Source organism: Eretmochelys imbricata, chromosome 2 (genome assembly GCF_965152235.1).
Source record: "Eretmochelys imbricata isolate rEreImb1 chromosome 2, rEreImb1.hap1, whole genome shotgun sequence".
Classification (NCBI taxonomy): Eukaryota; Metazoa; Chordata; order Testudines; family Cheloniidae; genus Eretmochelys; species Eretmochelys imbricata.
In genome coordinates, this window is record NC_135573.1 from 234,156,379 (window position 1) to 234,178,948 (window position 22,570).

The following is a 22,570-nucleotide window of genomic DNA, read 5'->3' on the forward strand; positions in this document are numbered from 1 at the left end:
TTCTCATCCTAGCCAAAGGCAGGAATACCAGAATTCTTGCAAATGAGTCTGGTCTTGAAAAATATCCAATTGAATTTCTAGGCCACAAAGACAAAGATAAGCTTTAGGTGAAAAAAATCTACATTTTTTTCCTTCTGAATCCTGAACTAAACCTGTGAACCTGTTGAGGATGATCCACTGAAACTGTTATTCCTCAGTAGGCCTGTGAGGAGAACTGGGTCTTTCCATTTTCTATTATCTGTTGGCATTTCATTTGCTGCTGATCTAACATTCAATATAATGTTTGCTAACTTGGAGTCCTAAAGAGAAGATACTTTAAATCACAATTATCTGAAGTTGCAGGGACATATCCATATTATATACAAAAAAAAGACGCTTTAAATCACTTTTATCTGGAAAAGAAGAGGTATATTTTGCTGTATTTATATGTCCTTCCAATTACAGGAATATATTGCTCTTCTTTTCAAGATAAAAGTGATTTAAAGTGTCTTCTTTTTGTACGTAATATTTATATGTCCCTGCAACTTCCTTTTCAATCAGCCATTCTATCATACTTACGAAGAATTAAGGAAACTGATTTTCATCAAATTTGCAAGAACTGTGCAAGTATCTGTTCACTTTAAAAGTATTATAGCTTCCCACCTTTTGTGAAAGATATAATTACAAGAAAAACAGAGCCTCTTGGGAAGAGGCTAATTAGTAAACTGTATGCTTCATGTATACTACACTCTCTGCTGGGGTTGAATGCTTTTCTGCATAGACTTTTTTAGCTGCACTAACAGCAATTACAGGGCAGTCAGATAAAAATAAATCTACATGATATGGATGATGGAATCAACTACTAAATTATTTAAGAAATAAATCAAGATGACATCATGCCATCAGTCAGGGAGTTCTGTATTTCTCTCCCTACACTCATTGTATTGTATGCGTTTCTAATGCATTTATAGCACTATAGAAATGTTAATAATAATATTATGCTGATGGAATACCTTTAAAAATTACATTGTGCACTGCAGTCTGCCATAGAATTTGGGGGGGTGTAACAAAACCCCCAACAAAACTGCCTTTTAGTCAGGTAGGAGATGGAAAGGGAGTGGAAAGGGAAAAGGAAATGACCACATGAAACTCCTTGGAAAAAGTTTCAGAGTAACAGCCGTGTTAGTCTGTATTCGCAAAAAGAAAAGGAGTACTTGTGGCACCTTAGAGACTAACCAATTTATCTGAGCATGAGCTTTCGTGAGCTACAGCTCACTTCATCGGATGCATACTGTGGAAACTGCAGAAGACATTATATGCACAGAGACCATAAAACCATACCTCCTCCCACCCCACTCTCCTGCTGGTAATAGCTTATCTAAAGTGATCATCAAATTGGGCCATTTCCAGCCAGAAGAGTTCCCAGAAGTCACCTACTACAGGACAGGCCTAACAAAGAAAATAACAGAACGCCACTAGCCGTCACCTTCAGCCCCCAACTAAAACCCCTCCAACGCATTATTAAGGATCTACAACCTATCCTGAAGGATGACCCAACACTCTCACAAATCTTGGGAGACAGGCCAGTCCTTGCCTACAGACAGCCCCCCAACCTGAAGCAAATACTCACCAACAACCACATACCACACAACAGAACCACTAACCCAGGAACCTATCCTTGCAACAAAGCCCGTTGCCAACTGTGCCCACATATCTATTCAGGGGACACCATCAAAGGGCCTAATAACATCAGCCACACTATCAGAGGCTCGTTCACCTGCACTGCCAGCAATGCCCCTCTGCCATGTACATTGGTCAAACTGGACAGTCTCTACGTAAAAGAATAAATGGACACAAATCAGATATCAAGAATTATAACATTCATAAACCAGTCGGAGAACACTTCAATCTCTCTGGTCACGCAGTCACAGACATGAAGGTGGCTATCTTACAACAAAAAAACTTCAAATCCAGACTCCAGCGAGAAACTGCTGAATTGGAATTCATTTGCAAATTGGATACTATTAATTTAGGCTTAAATAGAGACTGCGAGTGGCTAAGTCATTATGCAAGGTACCTATTTCCTCTTGTTTTTTCTACCCCCCCCCCGACGTTCTGGTTAAACTTGGATTTATGCTGGAAATGGCCCACCTTGATTATCATGCACATTGAAAGGAGAGTGGTCAGTTTGGATGAGCTATTGCCAGCAGGAGAGTGAGTTTGTGTGGGGGGGGGGGTGAGAAAACCTGGATTTATGCTGGAAATGGCCCACCTTGATTATCATGCACATTGTAGGGAGAGTGGTCACTTTGGATGAGCTATTACCAGCAGGAGAGTGAGTTTGTGTGTGTATGGGGGTGGGTGGGGGGTGAGAAAACCTGGATTTGTGCTGGAAATGGCCCACCTTGATTATCATGCACGTTGTAGGGAGAGTGGTCGCTTTGGATAAGCTATTACCAGCAGGAGAGTGAGTTTTTGTGTGTGTTTTTTTGAAAAAAAAAAAAAAAAGGGGGGGGGGGGTTGAGGGGGGTGAGAAGACCTGTATTTGTGCTGGAAATGCCCCACCTTGATTTTCATGCACATTGTGAGGAGAGTGGTCACTTTGGATAAGCTATTACCAGCAGGAGAGTGAGTTTGTGTGTGTGGTTATTGGAGGGGGGTGGGGAGGTGAGAAAACCTGGATTTGTGCTGGAAATGGCCCACCTTGATTATCATACACATTTTAAAGAGAGTGGTCACTTTGGATGGGCTATTACCAGCGGGAGAGTGAGTTTGTGTGGGGGGTGGGGCGGAGGGTGAGAAAACCTGGATTTGTGCTGGAAATGGCCCAACTTGATGATCACTTTAGATAAGGTATTACCAGCAGGAGAGTGGGGTGGGAGGAGGTATTGTTTTATGGTCTCTGTGCATATAATGTCTTCTGCAGTTTCCACAGTATGCATCCGATGAAGTGAGCTGTAGCTCACGAAAGCTCATGCTCAAATAAATTGGTTAGTCTCTAAGGTGCCACAAGTACTCCTTTTCTTTTTTCCTTGGAAAAAGCATGTTGAAGACGCACTAGAATGAGAAGCTAGTGTTTTCTCCCTGCTCTTGAAGATCTTACCTTTGCAGAACCTTCACAATCTCTCCTTTTACCTCTTACTATTCTCAAAGCACCACACTGCAGTCAGCATCCCCCTAACTGGAGACTGAACAGGACTATCTCTGGCATCAGTTAACACAACTTCTTAGCTGTGATTCCTTCATCCCACTAAGTAATGCAAGGCTTTCCTTCCCTCACAGGAGCTCTCTGTGTCTCAGTGCTTGCAGTGCTCCATGCCCCTGGCAGAGCAAGAGGCTAAAGCTGACATTTATTTAATATATGTCGCTGAACTTACCAATGAAATGCAAGTATCTCCATGCAAAAACGAAGCTACTTTTCTAAGCGCCTTTAAAAATACTAATGGGGAATTGCTGCCCCCCAAATCCCACCATGTAGAAGCCGCTGAACTCAGTGGAACCAGCATTTGTCTGCTGAGCAGTGAGTCCTCTCTAGTGTGTCTGAACTCCCTGAATAAAATGGAGCTGTGTTGTGTGGGAACTCTCTGTGAGCGGCGGTTGGCTGGAGGAAGAAAGGGGTGCAAATCACAGGGTCGCTGCTGCTGTTCTGAGTTCTTGTGGCAGGATCTCTTCCACTGAATCCTTGTGAAATTCTCCTATGTTAGCGGTGTGCACAGGGGGCAGGATTTTGACCTGTCAGTTTTAGTCATGTAGTACACAAATGAGGAAGCTGCCAGAATTCACAAACCATTTTGCTATTGGAGTAATAAAGGCATATATTAAAAGTTTGAGAAATGCTGAGATTATACATGTTTAGGGTTTGTATAACATTATTAAATACTAAACTAATTATCTGAAAGAATGTCTGTCTGCTCTGGTGTTGCAATAACTAAACAACAAAAAATTTTATTTGTGACCTCAAAAATATTTTCATCTTTCTAATAAGACTGAAATAAAGCAGGAAAGTAGTAGGCAAAATGAACTGTTCAAGAACTTTACCATATTAGGCTAACTTCACAGACCATGATTGTACCTGGAGTGAGTGGCCTTTATTATACTAAAAACATAAAGATGGGAAATCATACTTATTATAGGAAACAAACTTTAGAAAGTGTTTACTTTGTATTGTTTACTTCATTGCAAGCTAAGGAAACACAGCAGCATAACCCTCAATTAAACTAAACTGCATGAAAATCTCTGTGTGTGTGAGATATATACACACACACATCTAGCACAGAAGTTGAGCTGTCTGTCTAGTGAGCATCAGTGTAACAAATGTTTTTTCTTTATATTTACAGCTTCCATGGTTCTTGAAGCTAATTGGATTTTAATCCATACACTTTCCTTAATGAGCCAGATTTTGCTCTAATTTACAACCCATGCAAATCCAAAACAATGAGGTATTTATATGGGGTATAAATCACAGGGAATTTGACAGGGAATCATTTGAGGATTTTAATAGCTTTTGTGTGTCACTTAAAAAGTGGTAACTAACTTTATACAATCTTCTAGTGTTCCGTATGTAGAAAGAGCCACATATATTGCAGCTATTAATGTAAGTTTTGTTGGCTGTGAGGTCAATGGAATTAGTATTAATGTTCTTTCGGCTGATAAATCTCAGTATGATAGCCTTCTGTGAAATAATAGCATAAATAGAACAGATTCTTAGCAGTGGATGATGTCCGCCTTCTTTTGTCTACCAAGCTAACATTAGTAAAATGAAAGGATGATACGCCTACAGAGAGCTATGGAATTCTGCATGGGTGGGAAAAGGACTTCCATATGCGGCCAATTGTAACCGCAAGGTTTCCTGTCAGATAGGAGAGAGTTTTGTCTCAGCTTTTCACCTAGGATCAGTAGGAAACCTGTAAAGTGTGTGCAGCACTGTTGAGATGATATTTCAGAGCCCTGTACAAACAGTCCTATGTTTGATAAGCACTGGGGGCCCGATACTGGCCCACTGCTGTAGCAATGACAATAAGGTCTAAAGCTGCTTTGATGAGGCAGCAGAAATTCCCCTGGTATATAGAGCCAGTGCAGCCAACTCTACACCATTTCCTCCTGGCTCTCCCACCAGCATAGGGAGTGTATTGGAGTATGCCCAGCGAGGGAGGGATTCTGGCTGGAGTGCTACTGTGCTCCAGCAATCCCTGGACTGTCCCTTATGGTCTGTTACTAGCTAATATAAGTTACAGCAACCCCCACACTGAGCTGACTTGTGCCAGAGGCTAAACTGGTCCCTAGCAGAAGAGTGTATTGGGGAGCAAAGAGGGGCTCCTTCCCCACTCATGTCTTGTGATTAATACAGTTTGGCCAGACATGTGGATTGTAAGTGTTGTCATTCCCTGTAAGTGTTGTCATTCCCATTTTACAGACTGGAAAGCTGAGGCACAGAGGTTAAATTTTTAAGGCATGATGAAGACAATGACCATATAAAAACCTTGGAACAGTAGTTCTGAAAATACCTTGCAGGGTTTCAACTAGCGACAGGCAAAACCAGGGGCTGTTTTACTTTTTAAAAAACAAAAGTGGAATGGCTGAGATCTGAGCCCCCCTTATCTGAAGCACCAGTTTTTTAGTTTGTTTTTCATTTTGGGGGTGGAGGTGGAATTGGGTTCATGACTTCTGTTTTGGCCTCCCGTTTCTACACACACTTCTTATTTGAAATGATTGTTCCTTCCTTTCTTCATTTGTGGTGATGTTGCCACAGGTGCATGATGTACTCCTGGTCCCTGATTTTGGGAAAAGATTTTCTTGATTTGAACAGTGTTTTCTGAGTTCACTGAACTGTCCTGTGTTTTAATGATCTGAGGTAGTTGTGCCTGCTGATGTCGTTAAGTGTGTATATATGCTGCAGTGTGGGATCTCTCACGTCTGAGATAGCTTAAGAAGATGGAACTCAGTACTTTCGGATAACTGTATTTTTGTTGGTGGGAGGAGGGAAAATCACAAAATGAAGCATGAAATTGATTTTATGTCATGCTTGGTAGCACAGGGTAAAGAATGGTGTGGGGGAAGCATAAAGTAAAGCTTGTAATTATTTTCAAGCATCTCTTCAGAATTCAGAGCACTTTGATTATCCCACTGTAGTGGGATGACAGAGTCATTTTAGCCAATTGAAGTTTTAGCTAAACAGAGGGAATTTTTAATGTAATTTAATCAGTGTTTATTAGCATGTTTTTCTTTTGTAAGGAGAGTTTTGTTGAACTGTTAATAATTTTCCTGTTGCCCTGTGATTGTCTTTCTTTACTGATGGGGCGTAGCACTACAAAAATTTCTCTGTATTGCTTCCCTCTCCCCCCACCCCCCCCCAGTCAAACTAGTTTAGAAAAACAATTTGTTCTTATTCAGTCTGTTCTGCTTTGTACTTTTATACTTTGCAATATGTATGTCTGCCTACTTCTCTCACAGACACATTTTTACTTTCTTATACACAACCTTTTAGGAATGGGACTCCCTGCTTGGATTAATCTGTGGGTACTGTCACTCTGTCTAAAGTGGCCCAGGACCATGAGTGCCAAACTCAGAGCAAACTGTCAAAGAGGAGGACAGAAACCCCAAACTGATTGTATGGTCTGTATTTAGACTTCACCAACCTAGTAACATCTAAAGCACTATAACAGTCTTACCGTGGAGTGTCACACACTCTCCATGGGCATTGCAGTCTATCTTGCCACCCAGGCAAGCTGGAATATGTGATACATGGTCACTTTATACCAAAAATCACAACAAAATTCAGGTTACTCCCATTCCCAAAGGACCAGTCACTTATCCCAAATCTCAAATCAATGAGGCCTGTAGTTAGTTTATTACAGGATTGGCATAAGATTTATTAACTTATTTACAAGGTTCAAACAGGAAATAATACACCCAAATGAGTTAGTCTCAGATTTAAAAAGGTAACAAACTTCTATAATAAGCAGCTCTGTATGTCCTTTAGAGCTGACCCATGCCAAGCAGTATGGGGATTTCTTGTTATGTTTAGAAATCTTTGCCCCTCAGAGTCCGGCACAAAGAGACCAAATTTCTCCTGTCATGGATTTTTATCCCCCTTTACCCCAGAATCCAAGCTGATGGGATGAGTTCATGCACAGGCCTCCTCTTCCTAGAGAGGATGAGGAATGCAGTTAACAAGTTCTCTGTCCTTTGATGCTAAACAATGCCTCATTTGCCTTCAATGGGCCATCTTGCATGCAGGACAGAGACTTTACCTTACTTAATGATTCTTTTCCTCTTTGGAGAGTTACAGGATTACAAAGGTTTATGATGCAAACACTCAATATGACTTTATACCATGGGATACAAATACTGTAAGTAGGATTAATACATGCAGCATCCTACAAGCATTCTGTAAAGTCTGAACACTAAACACATTCTTATAACACTAATAGCTGTTTTAACTATACTAACCCCCAGGTAAGGTAGACTGGTTTCCAGCTATACATTTGTCAGTGTTCAGCAATGCCCTGGGCCTTGGCATGACCTGGCACTGGGTCTGCCAGCATCACAGGTGTGTCTATACTGTAGCCTAAGATGTAATTTTCAGCACAGGTAGACTTACCCACGCAAGCTAGCATGCTACGAATAGCAGGACAGCATCACAGGCTAGCCGCCTGACCCTCTAGGTGGGCACTCACATGCCTAGCTGGTGCTACCACCTGCACAGCTGTAACCACGCTACTATCTTTAGCATGTTAGCTTGATCAAAATTAGCATTGGTATGTCTACCCAAGATGGAAATTGCACCCCGGGCTGCAGTGTACGCTCTCCTGCTCCAATCCATCCTCAAGATCTTCTTCAGCCATGGGGCCCTCATGAACTAATAGTGGCCAGTTGGAGATAGTTGCCATCTATTTGGGAGGGGGGGAAACAACAACCCAAAAACCTTTGGTTGTATGATTTATCCCCCTTCGTCATCATTCATTTGTTGCTTTTCTTCAACAATGAGCTATTTGGGGCAGGGACTGTCTTGCTATTTGTTTGGCCAGCACCTAACAAATTGTGGAATGTAGCTATAATATAAATTAATTACAGATGTAATAATTTCTAATATGGGTTGAGCCCCCCCAAAGCTACATGTATTCCAGGGTTACGTTAGGTCTACAGAAATTGAGCTGAGAATTCCAAACTCTTACTAGTTCCAATGACCCAAGTCATATTTCTGTCCTGTGTAATTGACAAAATATTGAAGCGCCAGCCAGTCTTTTTAGATAAATTATAGATTTAGAAAAAGCAGCCCTCAGTCAGACTACTAATAGAAGGTGTGAACCACTATGGTATGACATGTTTCTTTTATGTAGTAACACCCATTGCGACAGTAGTTCAAAAACAAGTAGGACAAGGAAACAAAATATGGCTTGGTTAGTTAAATAGGAAGATATGTAAAACTTCACACAGGACATAGAATTAAGTGGTAGCTGGGAAGTCTGCCAAGAAGATCTAAGGTTTCAGTTCCACAGTGCCTTTAGTTACATGCTACTTTTCTTCAGCGAGAAAATACCATTTCTCTCCTACAACATTTCCTTCAAGGGCTTCTCCTGTGGCTGTTTATTAATAAACAGCTGTTTGCAATGAAAGACAATCTCTTTATAGGAATCATGGTTTCCGGTAGATGTGTTTGGTGTTTACTGAGGACTATTTACACTTATATTTGTTTTAATAGGATCCAGATAAGGATATGTACATATGTGAAACTACAGCTATGAATTATACCATTCAAAAGGTGGCATATTAATGAATGGACATATGTTTTTCATAGGTGGCTTAGGTCAAGACCAACTTACAAACCCAGTTACATATTGAATATTGTATGTTTAGAAATTCTTATAGTAAAATAGCCCCTTTAAGAGTTCTGAATGCATGTAATAGTGTAAAAGTTTTAATATATAATCAACCTTCATAATAAACTCATTTATTAAGATCTCATTATTTAATAGAGAGATAAGGCTGTCATTAAATGTAATAAACTTATTACATTGATATTTAACTACAACAATAAGTATCATTGTTAAATTCCTCTTCTTAAACACATTTCCTGGAGATTAATTCTATTACAGAATCTTACCTCTTACAAAAGTGAAAGTAGAGCAATTCTGAGGCTACTTTGCTTTACCCTGGGGACTAGCCCACCATGAAAGATGATCCCAGGATTGGGGGAAAGGCTACAAAAAGGACATAAGGAAACCTTTAACTTTGCCACCTCAATCTTGCACCATCCACAACTCAGGAAGGTCAGAAAATCTGGTGCTCTCTATTCGAAACCTCAGCTATACTGTGTTTCTTTTCTCCTCACAAACACTATTCTAACTAGCTCTCCTCTACAAAAAAAATTGCAATCCCATGCTATCCCTTTCCCATCATACAAGCTGCCTTTTGCATTAGGTATTGACAAAAAGAAAAGGAGTACTAGTGGCACCTTAGAGACTAACCAATTTATTTGAGCATGAGCTTTCGTGAGCTACAGCTCACTTCATCGGATGCATAAAAGTGGAAAGTGCAGTGAGGATGTTTTTATACACACAGATCATGAAAAAATGGGTGTTTATCACTTGAATTACCAGCAGGAAAGTGGGGTGAGGGGAGAGAAAACTTTTTGAAGTGATAAACACCCATTTTTTCATGATCTGTGTGTATAAAAACATCCTCACTGCACTTTCCACTTTTAAGCATCCGATGAAGTGAGCTGTAGCTCTCGAAAGCTTATGCTCAAAAAAATTGGTTAGTCTCTAAGGTGCCACAAGTACTTCTTTTGCTTGAATTCAGCAGCCCCCTCTCCTAAACATGAGACTCTGGGGTATAAGTGAATAGAAGAGAGTATTTAAAAAGCATAATTTAAATTTACTTCCAGTGCCCTTACTCAGTATGTAAGTCACACTAGCTTAGACTCTCACCCACTTACTGACATGTAACCCTCTTATATATCACCTCAGTAGTTGGCCTACTGAGACTAAGTTGCTGTAACTTAAATGTCAAGGGCTGGAAGAGAGGAGCATAGTTGGAGGGGGTATGTTAAAGTTGGCCATCCTATTACACATTTTTTATCATACATAGATGCTGCTGCACTTTAAGGGACACTGTTAACTAAGAAATTATACTTCTTTCTGAGGGGGCATGCCTAGTGTTACAACTACATGTGAGATTATCAAAATAAAAGAGATTAGAGAAAATATTTTTCTGCTTTTCCATTTATTTACTTTCTGCATTTGATATCTTCACTGTTTCCCTTGTGCAGTTAGTCAGTTCCTCTTTTATTTGTGTGGCTCTTTCATACAGCAGTAAGGAGAGAAAATTATTTTTCTTTACATAGGAAATATGATAATAAAACCAAAGAAATTGGCAGGGCAACCCACGGGTAGGTATTATACCTAAAACTACTTTTCTCACATTTTACTGAAATCTCTGTCAGAAGAGAGAGGGTTCCTGATTTAGATTGAGTGCCTGTATAGAGATAATTGATAAGTAGGTCAATTTATAATAATTGGTTTGTACTAATTCATCTGTGTAGTTTTTAATGCTAAAGAGACTATATGAGTTGACAGTTCTTTCTTATCTGATTTTAGAATGGAAATGTATGCCAGTAGGATTTCTCTTTTAAAGTATCTCTCTCTCCTCACAAACTGCAACTATTTAATCAAATCTATATTAAAGCCTGTTGGGTGAAGTGATGCGTGCCTGTAATCCCAGCTATTTTTGAGAGTCTGAGGCTGGCGGATCACAGAGGGGTTCTGGGCTGCTGTGCGCTATGCCAATCAGGTGTCCAGTGCCACGGACTGCCTGGCCAGCGGGTAAACTGAAGGACTGGTTAGAACAACATGAATGTGATCAGTATTGTGATCAGTGCCCTCTCTGTGAGGGGTAATGGATCGATTCATCAAGGTGATATCAAAGCCTAAGAAATGTAAATGAAATACACCTTTTAAAAAGATCTTGGTGTGCAGAATATACCCAGTTGCCTTTATAGCATGTCAGAGAAATTTGTGTCACCAGATAGGTGGATTTTCAGCACTTACTTTGTACTTGCAAGTTTCTTTTAAAATAGGGCCATTATTTTGGTCACAGAAGGTCAAGCATCTCAGGAAACAAAATAACGGGCAAAAGACTGAAGTATCATCTCTCTTTTCCTTTATTATGTCTGAATTGTGTCTTCCTTTGAGATACTTTATTTAATGTTCCACAAAGAACACTGGTAGCTGGATAACTCTGTCAGCTGGGATGCCTAGCAATTCCTTTAAAAATCTTAGTCAAAGAGCATGAAGTCTGTGTGTGTTGTGGCTTGCTTATTTGTGAGTGACTTTGTCTGAGATTCTGCTGATTTGCAGATCAAGAAATGTGTGTGTTTGAATTGCAGTTGCACTTCTGTGAGCAAGTTCCTCACTGGTTTATATTACTGCCAAAGGGGTTGCTCAGAGGTCAGTGGGGAGTAAGCATAGGATTTGGCTCTTGAAGACTAAAAACGTTGTGTCAAACCTTAAGTAAGATAGAATATGTTAAACTGACAGTAGGCTGATATATGGTTCAACTTTAGTTGAAACATATCTTCTATACTTTTAGCAGCATGTAATCGTATACAGAAGTTGACTGGTGGAATTCAGCTATGTCTGCACAATAAAAGTAGCAAGCTATGTACAAGAACGTTGGTATTCAAGGGTGTATAAAGAGCTGCACTTGGTTTCCTGGAGGTCCAACTTGAAAACAGATTATGTAGCTTGGTGTCCTTATTATGCTTTTTTGTCTTCCCTTTTTGATGATCTTGAATGATGCCCTCTCACATAAGAACGGCTATGCTGGGTCAGACCAATTGTCCCTCTAGCCCAGTATCCTCTCTTCTGACAGTGGCTGGTGCCAGATGCTTCAGAGGGAATGAACAGAACAGGGCAATTTTTCAAGGGACCATCCCCTGCCATCCAGTCCCAGCTTCTAAAAGTCAGAGGATTAGGGACACCCAGAGCATGGGGTTGCATCCCTGGCCATCTTGGCTAATAGCCATTGATGGACCTATTCTCCATGAACTTATCTAAATCTTTTTTGAACACAGTTATACTTTTCAGATACTCACTCTGCAAAGCAACTTGCCTTTGCTAGGGCTGTTTTATAAGAGATGCTTTGATAAGGTTTCACTAAGGTTCACAGAAGAGGTCCAAGAGAACAATGTGAATGAAAAAGAACTTGTGTAATTTTGTAATATGAAAAGAATTAACTCCCATATCAGATCTTGGGAAATCCCAGCAGCTCTGTAGATTAGCTCTTGCATCAATGTAAATGTAGCTTTTTAATAGTGCATTTAATGCAGTAACCACCCATTTATATAGCATCTGATTTCCAGGACTACTTCACTGGGGACACTATAGCTTGGACCTCATTGCTGGAAGAAACAGCAAAAAATCTTTATGGCCATTGTATCAGATTAAAAGAAACGGGGAATAACTATGTTTCATACCTACCCCCCATTAACATCATGGCCACAGGAATTTTGCTTTTTAAAAATACCCTCCTCTCCCAAACCCATTCCTGTCCTTCCCTTGAGTTGTGAGACCTTTTGAAGCATTGGGAAACTGCTGCTTCCCTTCCCAGCCTGTCTGCAACTTTTAGCAGCACTCCTGTAGGTAACAGGGCTTCATTTAAATGAAAACACCTCTCGCACTACATAAATAATAACACATACAGTACAGAGCTGATTTAAGTTCAGCAATTTCAGTTGCTTGAAGTGGGAACTATTTTAGATGGAAAGGGAGGGACGGGGCTGCTGGAGAGAAAAAAAATGTCTCATTTAAAGCTGCTTCTTCCACTTATTCCAGGAACCAGGGCTTCTCTGTCAGCCACAGTTTGTGGACCAAAGACTGGAGGGAGGAGAGGGTCTCCCAAAAAGAGACATTTAAATAATTAATATATCAGTAAACATATTCAAAATAGTAGTGAGAAGTGTTTATAAATGTTTCCCTATTGTTTCCTCTTGTCTGCCCACTAGCAAATACTGTCCTTAATGGAAGAATGCAGTGGGTGAATTTAAAACGACATTTTACTGCACCATGGTCTTCCCTGCCCAATGGGAAATACCACAAACACAGAACTGACAAGTGTAACCACCGTCCATGGTAAATGTACAGCAAGTACCATTTAAAACGGAAATTTGTATCTCAGATAAAATTTGTGATAGAAAGTGCTTTTAACAAATATATATAGAGAGAATTCCTTTTATAGTAGTAATAAGCCCACAGTAGAATCTGCATCATGTAGGTCATTGGTGCACTCCTCAAGCAGTTGAAGGCCTTGTTGTCTTTGGCCTCATGCCCCACAATGCACCCAAGCTGTTGCCTTCAAATGCACACCTTGCTTAGTGCTCTGTTTGTAAACACGTATCCCCAGGAATTTGTGGCTGCTTATCCCGTTTCTGAGCAGGTGCCCTGCATGCTGTAAGGCTTAAGTATGGAGGCCAAAGGTCTGTTTCTCTTTCAAAGACTTGGAACTATTTACATTTGCTGCCCTGGCCCAGGGGTGACACCAGTAAGCCTGGCTACTGACATTTAAAGGCAGTAACTTCAAGATGGGACCCAGAAGGCCACTCAGAAGCTGTGTTACACATCCACTCCTTCCTGCTGGCTGCTTCTGTTACACTGCTAATAGGCAGGTTATTAAACTGTACCCTGCATGTACAGTCTTCACTTCTGATTTGTAAAAGTGCTCAACTGTATTGCAGGCCTCTGCCCCCACATCCAGGCATGCACACTCCTGTTCTTCCTGCTTTGAAGTACTCGCCAGAACAGTTGTGAGCCATCCTGGAATGCGCCTTCATCAGGAAGGCCTCAGACACCAAAGTGAAGATTACATGAAGATTATCTGATGTAGGTGGGAAGGTGTTGGGTTGGAACAGAGATCTGGATGGACTGAGTCTCATGATAGGCAACTTAGCCCTCCCCTGCTCTTCAAGAAGCTTATCCAGTGTTGCAGAAAGCTCTGATAGAGGACCATGAATGCTGCATTTGTCTGTCTGATCTATCTAAGCACCTATCCTGTGTTTGTGGCTGATATATGATGGCTTGTGGTATGCTGAAGCACAAGCCTTGTGGCAGCCTTAACTGCACACCCCTTGGACTTTGTTGCTTTCTGACCCAGCCATACATTTTGGGGTTTCATATAAAATCTGTATTGCTTTCTACAGCATTAACATTCTCATGCTACAGACCTTGGTCCAGTCTCCTTTTGCCTGACTTAAAGCTGTCCCAAAGGGGCTGATGAGGATCCCCCTTGCATGGGAGAGTCCACAGGAGATGGAAAGCCTATGTAACATGCTCTAAGTGACTTGCGCTTGGGCCCCATCTTTCCCCAGCATATGGGAGGTTCTGGTGATCCTTGCCAACTTGGCTGCTCTAATTTTTACCCTGTGAGAGGGTGAGCTGGGCCTTTAACAAGAGTGCCAGTCAAGGCACCAACCTGTGTTGTGTTTATTTGCTCATTATGAGACTCTCTGGGGAAGGATCATATTACTGAGTGTGTGACCAAGAGCCAGACAAGCTGGGGAATATTTCAGAGGCAGTTGTTCAGGTTTGGGGAGACTAGTGTCAAGGCACACTTGGGCAGAGGTGCTCCATGATTGGGAAGGAAGTGGCCTGGGAATGGTTCCATGAGGGTTTAGGAGAGAGACCTGAGAACAAAGCCAGTAAGCAGGGACTCTTGTGTGGTCCCTGGTACAAGGGTAGAAGAAAGCACGTACACAGAGGGGGAAAGGACTGTGAAGTCCTGGGGACAGACCAGAAGAACTGCTGAGCTTTGGGGACTGGTGAAAGACTGTTGTTGGACAAGAGGTTGTGTGTTTGAATGATAAGCCTTTGTGTGTGTGAGATTGATTCTAAGGAGAAAGTGAGGCATTGTAATACACCCAGGTGATGAAGAAATTGTAACTGTGCTCAGATACTATCTTGATGAGTGTGGTTTAAGTAACTATATAAAATAGAATGCAACATGCCCCCATGACTGGGAGGGGAGCCAGAAGGGAAAATGTAACAATGCTGCCTTTATCCCCTCTTCCAGGTGTACCAAGTATGGCACTGGCCCACTGCAGGATCAAGCCCTGGTGTTAAAAGCAAGTTGTTCTTACCAGGCCTTGGAGCATGTGGAAATGAAAATTGGAATGCTGTAAGAGGAAGATACTGGTTATAGGAGAACCTGAAAAAATGCAGGGCTCCAATATCCATTCAGAATGTTGCTTTTAGTCATTGAAGTAAATCTGTGTGAGGGGAATGCTGATAAGCCTTTCACTTCCAAGTGGTCACCTAACCCTTGAAATATTCATCAAGTGAGCAGAGCTACCTTTTCTCTGTATTAAAATTAGATACAGTGCCCTAAATATAAGCTGAGTCTTCCCCTCCTCAGTGAATTAGAGCCAATGCCCTAGGAGTGTGTTGGATAGCTACAATACATGAGATAACTAATCCTGATCCTCACAAGAATCTCATGAGGGAGGGAGATAAGTGATGATCTGTGTTTCAGAGACTGAGAAACTGGGGCTAAGGATGTGTCTACACTGTATAAATAAATAAATGCAGCAGTGAGTCTTAGAACTGGGGACAACTGACTCGGGCTCACAGTACGAGGCCAACACTAGCAGTGTAGATGTTCTCGCTAGGGTCAGAGCTTGGGCTCTGAAACCTGGTGAGGGGAGAGGATCTCAGAGCCCAAGCTCCAGCCCAAGTAGGAACAGCTACACTGCTATTTTTTAGCCCTATATCCGTGATCTCAGTGAACCCAAGTCAGTTGACCAGGGCTGAGATTTGCTGCTGCAGGATTTTTTTTTTCAGCGTAGATGTGTCCTAAGAGTTTGAGATTTGCCCAAGGCCACAAAGTAAGTCAGTGACAAATGCAGGAGACCTGACTCCCAGACCTCTTTGTACTATACCATGCCTCTTTATCATTTACTTTGGTATATGCCTGGAGAGAATTCTAGACCACCTGAGGTTAACATCACTTTTCTTACTGGGTATCCTCTCTAGAGTATTTTCTTGCCATTTCCTCCCCTTCAGAAACCTTTCATCCCATGAATACCACTTCTAGGCCTGCTTTAGAGACAGATCACTGCCTCTACTGGCCTGTCTGTCTAGCTGGCTGGCTCACAGAGTGAGAGATCAGGCCCAGAAATCAAACTGGGATGCAGCACCTGGTACAGCAGAGTGCTAGTTCAGGGGCCAGGCAGTAGGCCCTGTAATACTACTTTAAATCTGAAACAAAAGGATTATAATTACATTAATTCTACCATAATGTATGAAAACCAAGTTCATGCTCTTGTATTTTAATAGTCCAGATATTCTGCTTTCCTGGTGTAGTGTGGATTGTGTGAGTCGAAAGAGATCTTGCTCATCTGCAAAAAGGCTTAGACCCAGCAAATAATTGCTTTAAGTACAGAAAATAATCAAACTGCTTTATGTGCAATTAAAGACATACTCTTTTTGGATTTCAGAGTAGCAGCTATGTTAGTCTGTTTTCTCAAAAAGAAAAGGAGGATTTGTGGCACCTTGAGACTAACAAATTTATTTGAGCATAAGCTTTCGTGAGCTACAGCTCACTTCATCGGATGCATTCAGTGGAAAATACAGTGGGGAGATTTATATACACACAGACCATGAAAAAATGGGTGTTTATCGTACACATTGTAAGGAGAGTGATCACTTAAGATGAGCTATTACCAGCAGGAGAGCGGGGGTGGGGGGGAGGGGAACCTTTTGTAGTGGTAATCAAGGTAGGACATTTCCAGCAGTTGACAAGAACGTCTGAGGAACAGTGAGGGGAGAAGAGGGAGAATAAACATGGGGAAATAGTTTTACTTTGTGTAATGACCCATCCACTCCCAGTCTTTATTCAAGCCTGTTAATTGTATCCAGTTTGCAAATTAATTCCAATTCAGCAGTATCTCGCTGGAGTCTGTTTTTGAAGTTTTTTTGTTGAAGAATTGCAACTTTTAGGTCTGTAATCGAGTGACCAAAGAGATTGAAGTGTTCTCTGACTGGTTTTTGAATGTTATAATGCTTGATGTCTGATTTGTGTCCATTTATTCTTTTACGTAGAGACTGTCCAGTTTGACTAATGTACATGGCAGAGGGGCATTGCTGGCACATGATGGCATATATCACACTGATAGATGTGCAGGTGAACGAGCCTCTGATAGTGTGGCTGAAGTGATTAAGCCCTATGATGGTGTCCCCTGAATAGATACGTGCACACAGTTCGCAACGGGCTGTGTTGCAAGGATAGGTTCCTGGGTTAGTGGTTCTGTTGTGTGGTTGCTGGTGAGTATTTGCTTCAAGTTGGGGGGCTGTCTGTAAGCAAGGACTGGTCTGTCTCCCAAGATCTGTGAGAGTGATAGGTCATCCTTCAGGATAGGTTGTAGATCCTTGATGATGCGCTGAAGAGGTTTTAGTTGGGGGCTGAAGGTGATGGCTAGTGGCGTTCTGTTATTTTCTTTGTTGGGCCTGTCCTGTAGTAGGTGACTTCTGGGTACTCTTCTGGTTCTGTCAATCTATTTCTTCACTTCAGCAGATGGATATTGTAAGAAAGCTTGATAGAGATCTTGAAGGTGTTTGTCTCTGTCTGAGGGGTTGGAGCAAATGCGGTTGTATCGCAGAGCTTGGCTGTAGACAATGGATCGTGTGGTGTGGTCTGGATGAAAGCTGGAGGCATGTAGGTAGGAATAGCAGTCAGTAGGTTTCCGGTATAGGGTGGTGTATATGTGACCATCGCTTATTAGCACCATAGTGTCCAGGAAGTGGATCTCTTGTGAGGACTGGTCCAGGCTGAGGTTGATGGTGGGATGGAAATTGTTGAAATCATGGTGGAATTCCTCAAGGGCTTCTTTTCCATGGGTCCAGATAATGAAGATGTCATCAATGTAGTGCAAGTAGAATAGGGGCATTAGAGGACGAGAGCTGAGGAAGCGTTGTTCTAAGTCAGCCATAAAAATGTTGGCATACTGTGGGGCCATGCGGGTACCCATAGCAGTGCTGCTGATTTGAAGGTATACATTGTCCCCAAATGTGAAATAGTTATGGGTGAGGACAAAGTCACAAAGTTCAGCCACCAGGTTGCAGTGACATTATCGGGGATACTGTTCCTGACAGCTTGTAGTCCATCTTTGTGTGGAATGTTGGTGTAGAGGGCTTCTACATCCATAGTGGCCAGGATGGTGTTTTCAGGATTTTCACCGATGGATTGTAGTTTCCTCAGGAAGTCAGTGGTGTCTTGAAGATAGCTGGGAGTGGATGGGTCATTGCACAAAGTAAAACTATTTCCCCATGTTTATTCCCCCTCCACCCCCCACTGTTCCTCAGACGTTCTTGTCAACTGCTGGAAATGGCCCACCTTGGTTATCACTACGAAAGGTTTTCCCCCTGCCCCTGTTCTCCTGCTGGTAATAGCTCACCTTAAGTGATCACTCTTGTTACAGTGTGTATGGTAACACCCATTGTTTCATGTTCTCTATGTATATAAATCTCCCCACTGTATTTTCCACTGAATGCATCCGATGAAGTGAGCTGTAGCTCACAAAAGCTTATGCTCAAATAAATTTGTTAGTCTCTAAGGTGCCACAAGTACTCTTTTTAGAGACATTTTTGTATTTTTTTCCAAAACCAGTTATCAAAAATATGAGGCTCCTTCATGCTTACACTGCGACTTAGCCTTTCATTTAAATTAATTTTTAAATAAGGAAACTTTCTATATGTTTAATGAGACTTATGAAGCTATTTTGCCTTGATCTAAATAGCTGATTAGTAGGTCATGTTAGAACTGTTGGTTAGTGCTAATGAACATGTGTAACTTCTTTTATGCTACAGTTTATATGATCAAATAGCTATTTATTTAGCATGTAGATGTACAAAATTACACCAGAATTTTTAAAAACAGGTCAATGTGTTTTTATTAGGGATGTCAAGTGATTAAGAAAATTAATCGTGATTAATTGCACTAACGAATAATAGAATACCATTTATTTAAATATTTTGGGATGTTTTCTACATTTTCAAATATATTGATTTCAATTACCATACAGAATACAAAGTGTACAGTGCTCACTTTATATTATTATTTTTATTACCAGTATTTGCACAATAAAAAACAAAAGGAATAGTATTTTTCAATTCACATAATACAAGCACTGTAGTGCAATTGCTTTATTATGAAAGTTGAACTTTCAAATGTAGAATTATGTACCATTAAAAAAAACTGCACTCAAAAATAAAACAATGTAAAACTTTAGAACCTTCAAATCCACTCAGTCCTACTTCTTGTTCAGCCAATCACTAAAAGAAACAAGTTTGTTTACATTTTCAGGAGATAATGCTGCTGCTTCTTGTTTACATCACATGAAAGTGACAAAAGGTGTTTGCATGGCACTGTTGTCGTCAGCGTTGCAAGATATTTATGTGTCAGATGTGCTGAAGAGTCATATGTCCCATCATGCTTCAAGCACTCTTCCAGAGGACATGCGTCTGTAACCTTTGGGTGGGCAAGAGTTCACTTCATTGCCCTTCTCCAGTTCCAAACCCTCCCCAACTTCCATAGAAAAGTAGCTGAGACCCACAGTTCAGTCTCTAAGGATTTTCAGCAAGGATTGCCCCACATTCAAGTCCCAAAAGGAACTAAAGAAATGAATTTAATTAAATAACTTTATAAAATCTTATGATAAAGTAACAAATCTAATTTTTACAGCATAACATGGCTATGTTATAGTCCACAGACATTATCGTCACAGTTATACATAAACATAAAGAAAACAAATTAAAATCTGAGTAGTTCAGTCCCCACAGAAGCACAGTGAGAAAAACTGAGTTCCCAAAACCTTAGGTTTAGTTCACCTAAATCTCAGTTAGTCTTTGATCACCAAATCTATATAATCTGCTAATCTGGGGTCTCAAACTCAATTTACCTTAGGGCCAGTGCCAGTCCGCAAATCCTCCTAGCGGGCCAATAATGTCACTGAAGATGGTGTTCACACCACCTCCCAGCCCGTTTCCCACCCTTTTCCCTCACGCCCTTGGCCTCATGCTGCCCCGGCTGACTCTGCCCAGTGACAACTGATGCTGTCTCCATGGCTGACTGCCTGGCAACTAATGATGCTGCCTCCATGGCTGACTCTGCCCGGCAACTAGTTATGGTATCTCTATCCCTCCCCCCCAGCCAATGAGAGCTGCGGGGGTCAGCGCCTGTAGCAGACGGCCAGCAGCATGGCTGCCTGGGTCTCTCCTCTGTGGCTCCAACGGCAACAGCAGGGATAGGGAACCACTTGCAGGGAGCGGAGCTGACCAAGGTGAATGACACGTTGCTGAGTGCAACCCCTGGAAGGGTCCCAGGAGCAGCAGGATGGAGCAATGTTGGTGGGGCATGTGAATCTCTCCTGCCTGCTTCCCTCCCGCCCCTTGCCCTCAGCTGGCAGCCATGAGGGCTGGATGAAAGAACTTTTAAAAAAGTTTCTGTGGGCCACAGTGGGGAGGTTCTCGGGCTGCAGATGGCCCATGGGCTGGGACTTTGAGACCCCTGGTCTAAAACATCTTTCCTCCACTTGCTTGTAGGAATCTTCAGTTGGAATCCATGCAGACCCTTCCTCTTCTGAAATCACTGCTAGCAAGTCGTCAGCTAACTAATTAACCAATCACTCAGTTAAGTCACAAGTGTATAGATTTAAAGAAAACACAAACCTGAGAACAACAAAATAAAATGACTCTTTCCCCATTACTATATTTAAAGAAAAGTTGGTGAATCATATTAGTTGAGACAATTTAACTATCACAGTTCAGCTAAAATCAAAACAACATTCAAAGCATACAATTAAAACAGAAGTTATTTTTCCCTCCCCATTTCTCCTTGCTATAATTAACATTGCCCATGCTTCCCTGTTAGAGAGTTAACAATATCACTAACCTGCTGCAAAATGCTTCAGAGTTAGGGATAACAGCTTGCTCTGCTCCTGGGCTCAGCTTCTCTCAACTCACGAAGGGTACATGGCCCATAGTAAAGCAGCTGCCCTGACTGCTTGTCCTCATGGAGTCTGACTCCTGCAACAGGGAACCTATTGGAACAGACCCAAAACTACCACACCCAATTTGAGAAGTTTCTGGATGGGGAGTGCTAAATCTGCCTAGCACTATAAAAACTGGTTCAGCGTCTGACACACTGTCGTAGGTTGTCCTACAACACAGCCTCTAACAAGACCAGGCTGTTCCAGACACCAGGTACCAGGATTGTTTACCTTTACACTAAGAAAGTTCACAAGGCACCAAAGTCTGCATGTGGTGTGTGTCCAGGAAGACTTCGCGATGTTCATGCTGTGAGCCCTAAAGTCCTTATGGGGTTGTCAAAAACAAAGAAGCATGTTAGCAGAGCCTATGGCAGTTCCATGTGTGCTAAATGTGTCCGTGACAGAATCAAATGAGCTTTCCTTATTGAGGAGCAGAAGATTGTTGTGAAAGTGTTGAAGTCACAAACACAGAGTCAGAAATCTAAGTGAATCTCTTTGTATTGTCTGCCTAATAAATTAAAATTCAACTTAAAAAAAACCCAAAAAATCCCCACAATGATCCCAGACACAACTCTCTCCTACCTCCCCCCAATGAGTCTCTTAAAGAGATATCTCCCTATTAGGCACATGGGTTACACATCCATGCTGATGATGGGTTCTGCTTGATAATGATCCAAAGCAGTGTGGACTGACACGTTCATTTTCATCATCGGAGTCAGATGCTACCAGCAGAAAGTTGTTTTTCTTTTTTGGTGTAGTTTCCACATCAGAGTGTTGCTCTTTTAAGACACCTGAAAGTATGCACCATACCTCATCCCTCTCAGATTTTGGAAGGCACTTCAGATTCTTAAACCTTGAGTTGAGTGCTGTAGCTATCTTTAGAAATCTCACATTGGTACCTTCTTTTTGTTTTATCAAATCTGCTTAAAATGTACATGTGCTGGGTCATCATCTGAGATTGGTATATGAAATATATGGCAGAACGCAGGTAAAACAGAGTAGGAGACATACAGTTCTCCCTCAAGGAGCACAGTCACAAATTTAATTAAAGCATTTTTTTTTAAATGAGCATCATCAGCTTGGAAGCATGTCCTCTGGCTAAAGTACGAAGGAGCATACAAATGCTTAGCATATGTAGCGCATAAATACCTTGCAAAGCCGGTTACAAAATGCCATGCAAATGCCTGTTCTCACTTTCCAGTGACATTGTCAATAAGAAGCGAGCAGCATTATGTCCCGTAAACGTAAACAAACTTGTCTGTCTTAGCGATTGGCTGAACAAGTAGTAGGACTGAGTGGATTTGTAGGCTCTAAAGTTTTACACTGTTTTGTTTTTGAGTGCAGTTATGTAAGAAAAAATATCTTCTTATGTAAGTTGCACTTTCACGATAAAGTACTTGTATGAGGTGAATTGAAAAATATTATTTGTTTTTACAGTGCGAATAGTTGTAATAATAATATAAATTGATCACTGTACACTTTGTATTCTGTGTTGTAATTGAAATCAATCTATTTGAAAATGTAGAAAAATGTCCAAAAATATTTAATAAATTTCAG

At 41.3% G+C, this 22,570-nt stretch overlaps 1 protein-coding gene and 1 pseudogene across 4 annotated transcripts in view; both read left to right on the plus strand.

Moving 5' to 3' along the window:
- The window catches only part of KIAA1217 (KIAA1217 ortholog), a 240,793-nt gene that overhangs the window by 31,290 nt on the left and 186,933 nt on the right, over positions 1 to 22,570 (plus strand). The gene's annotated exons all lie outside the window — the stretch shown is intronic.
- Positions 21,146 to 21,502, plus strand: LOC144261078 (large ribosomal subunit protein eL34 pseudogene; annotated as a pseudogene).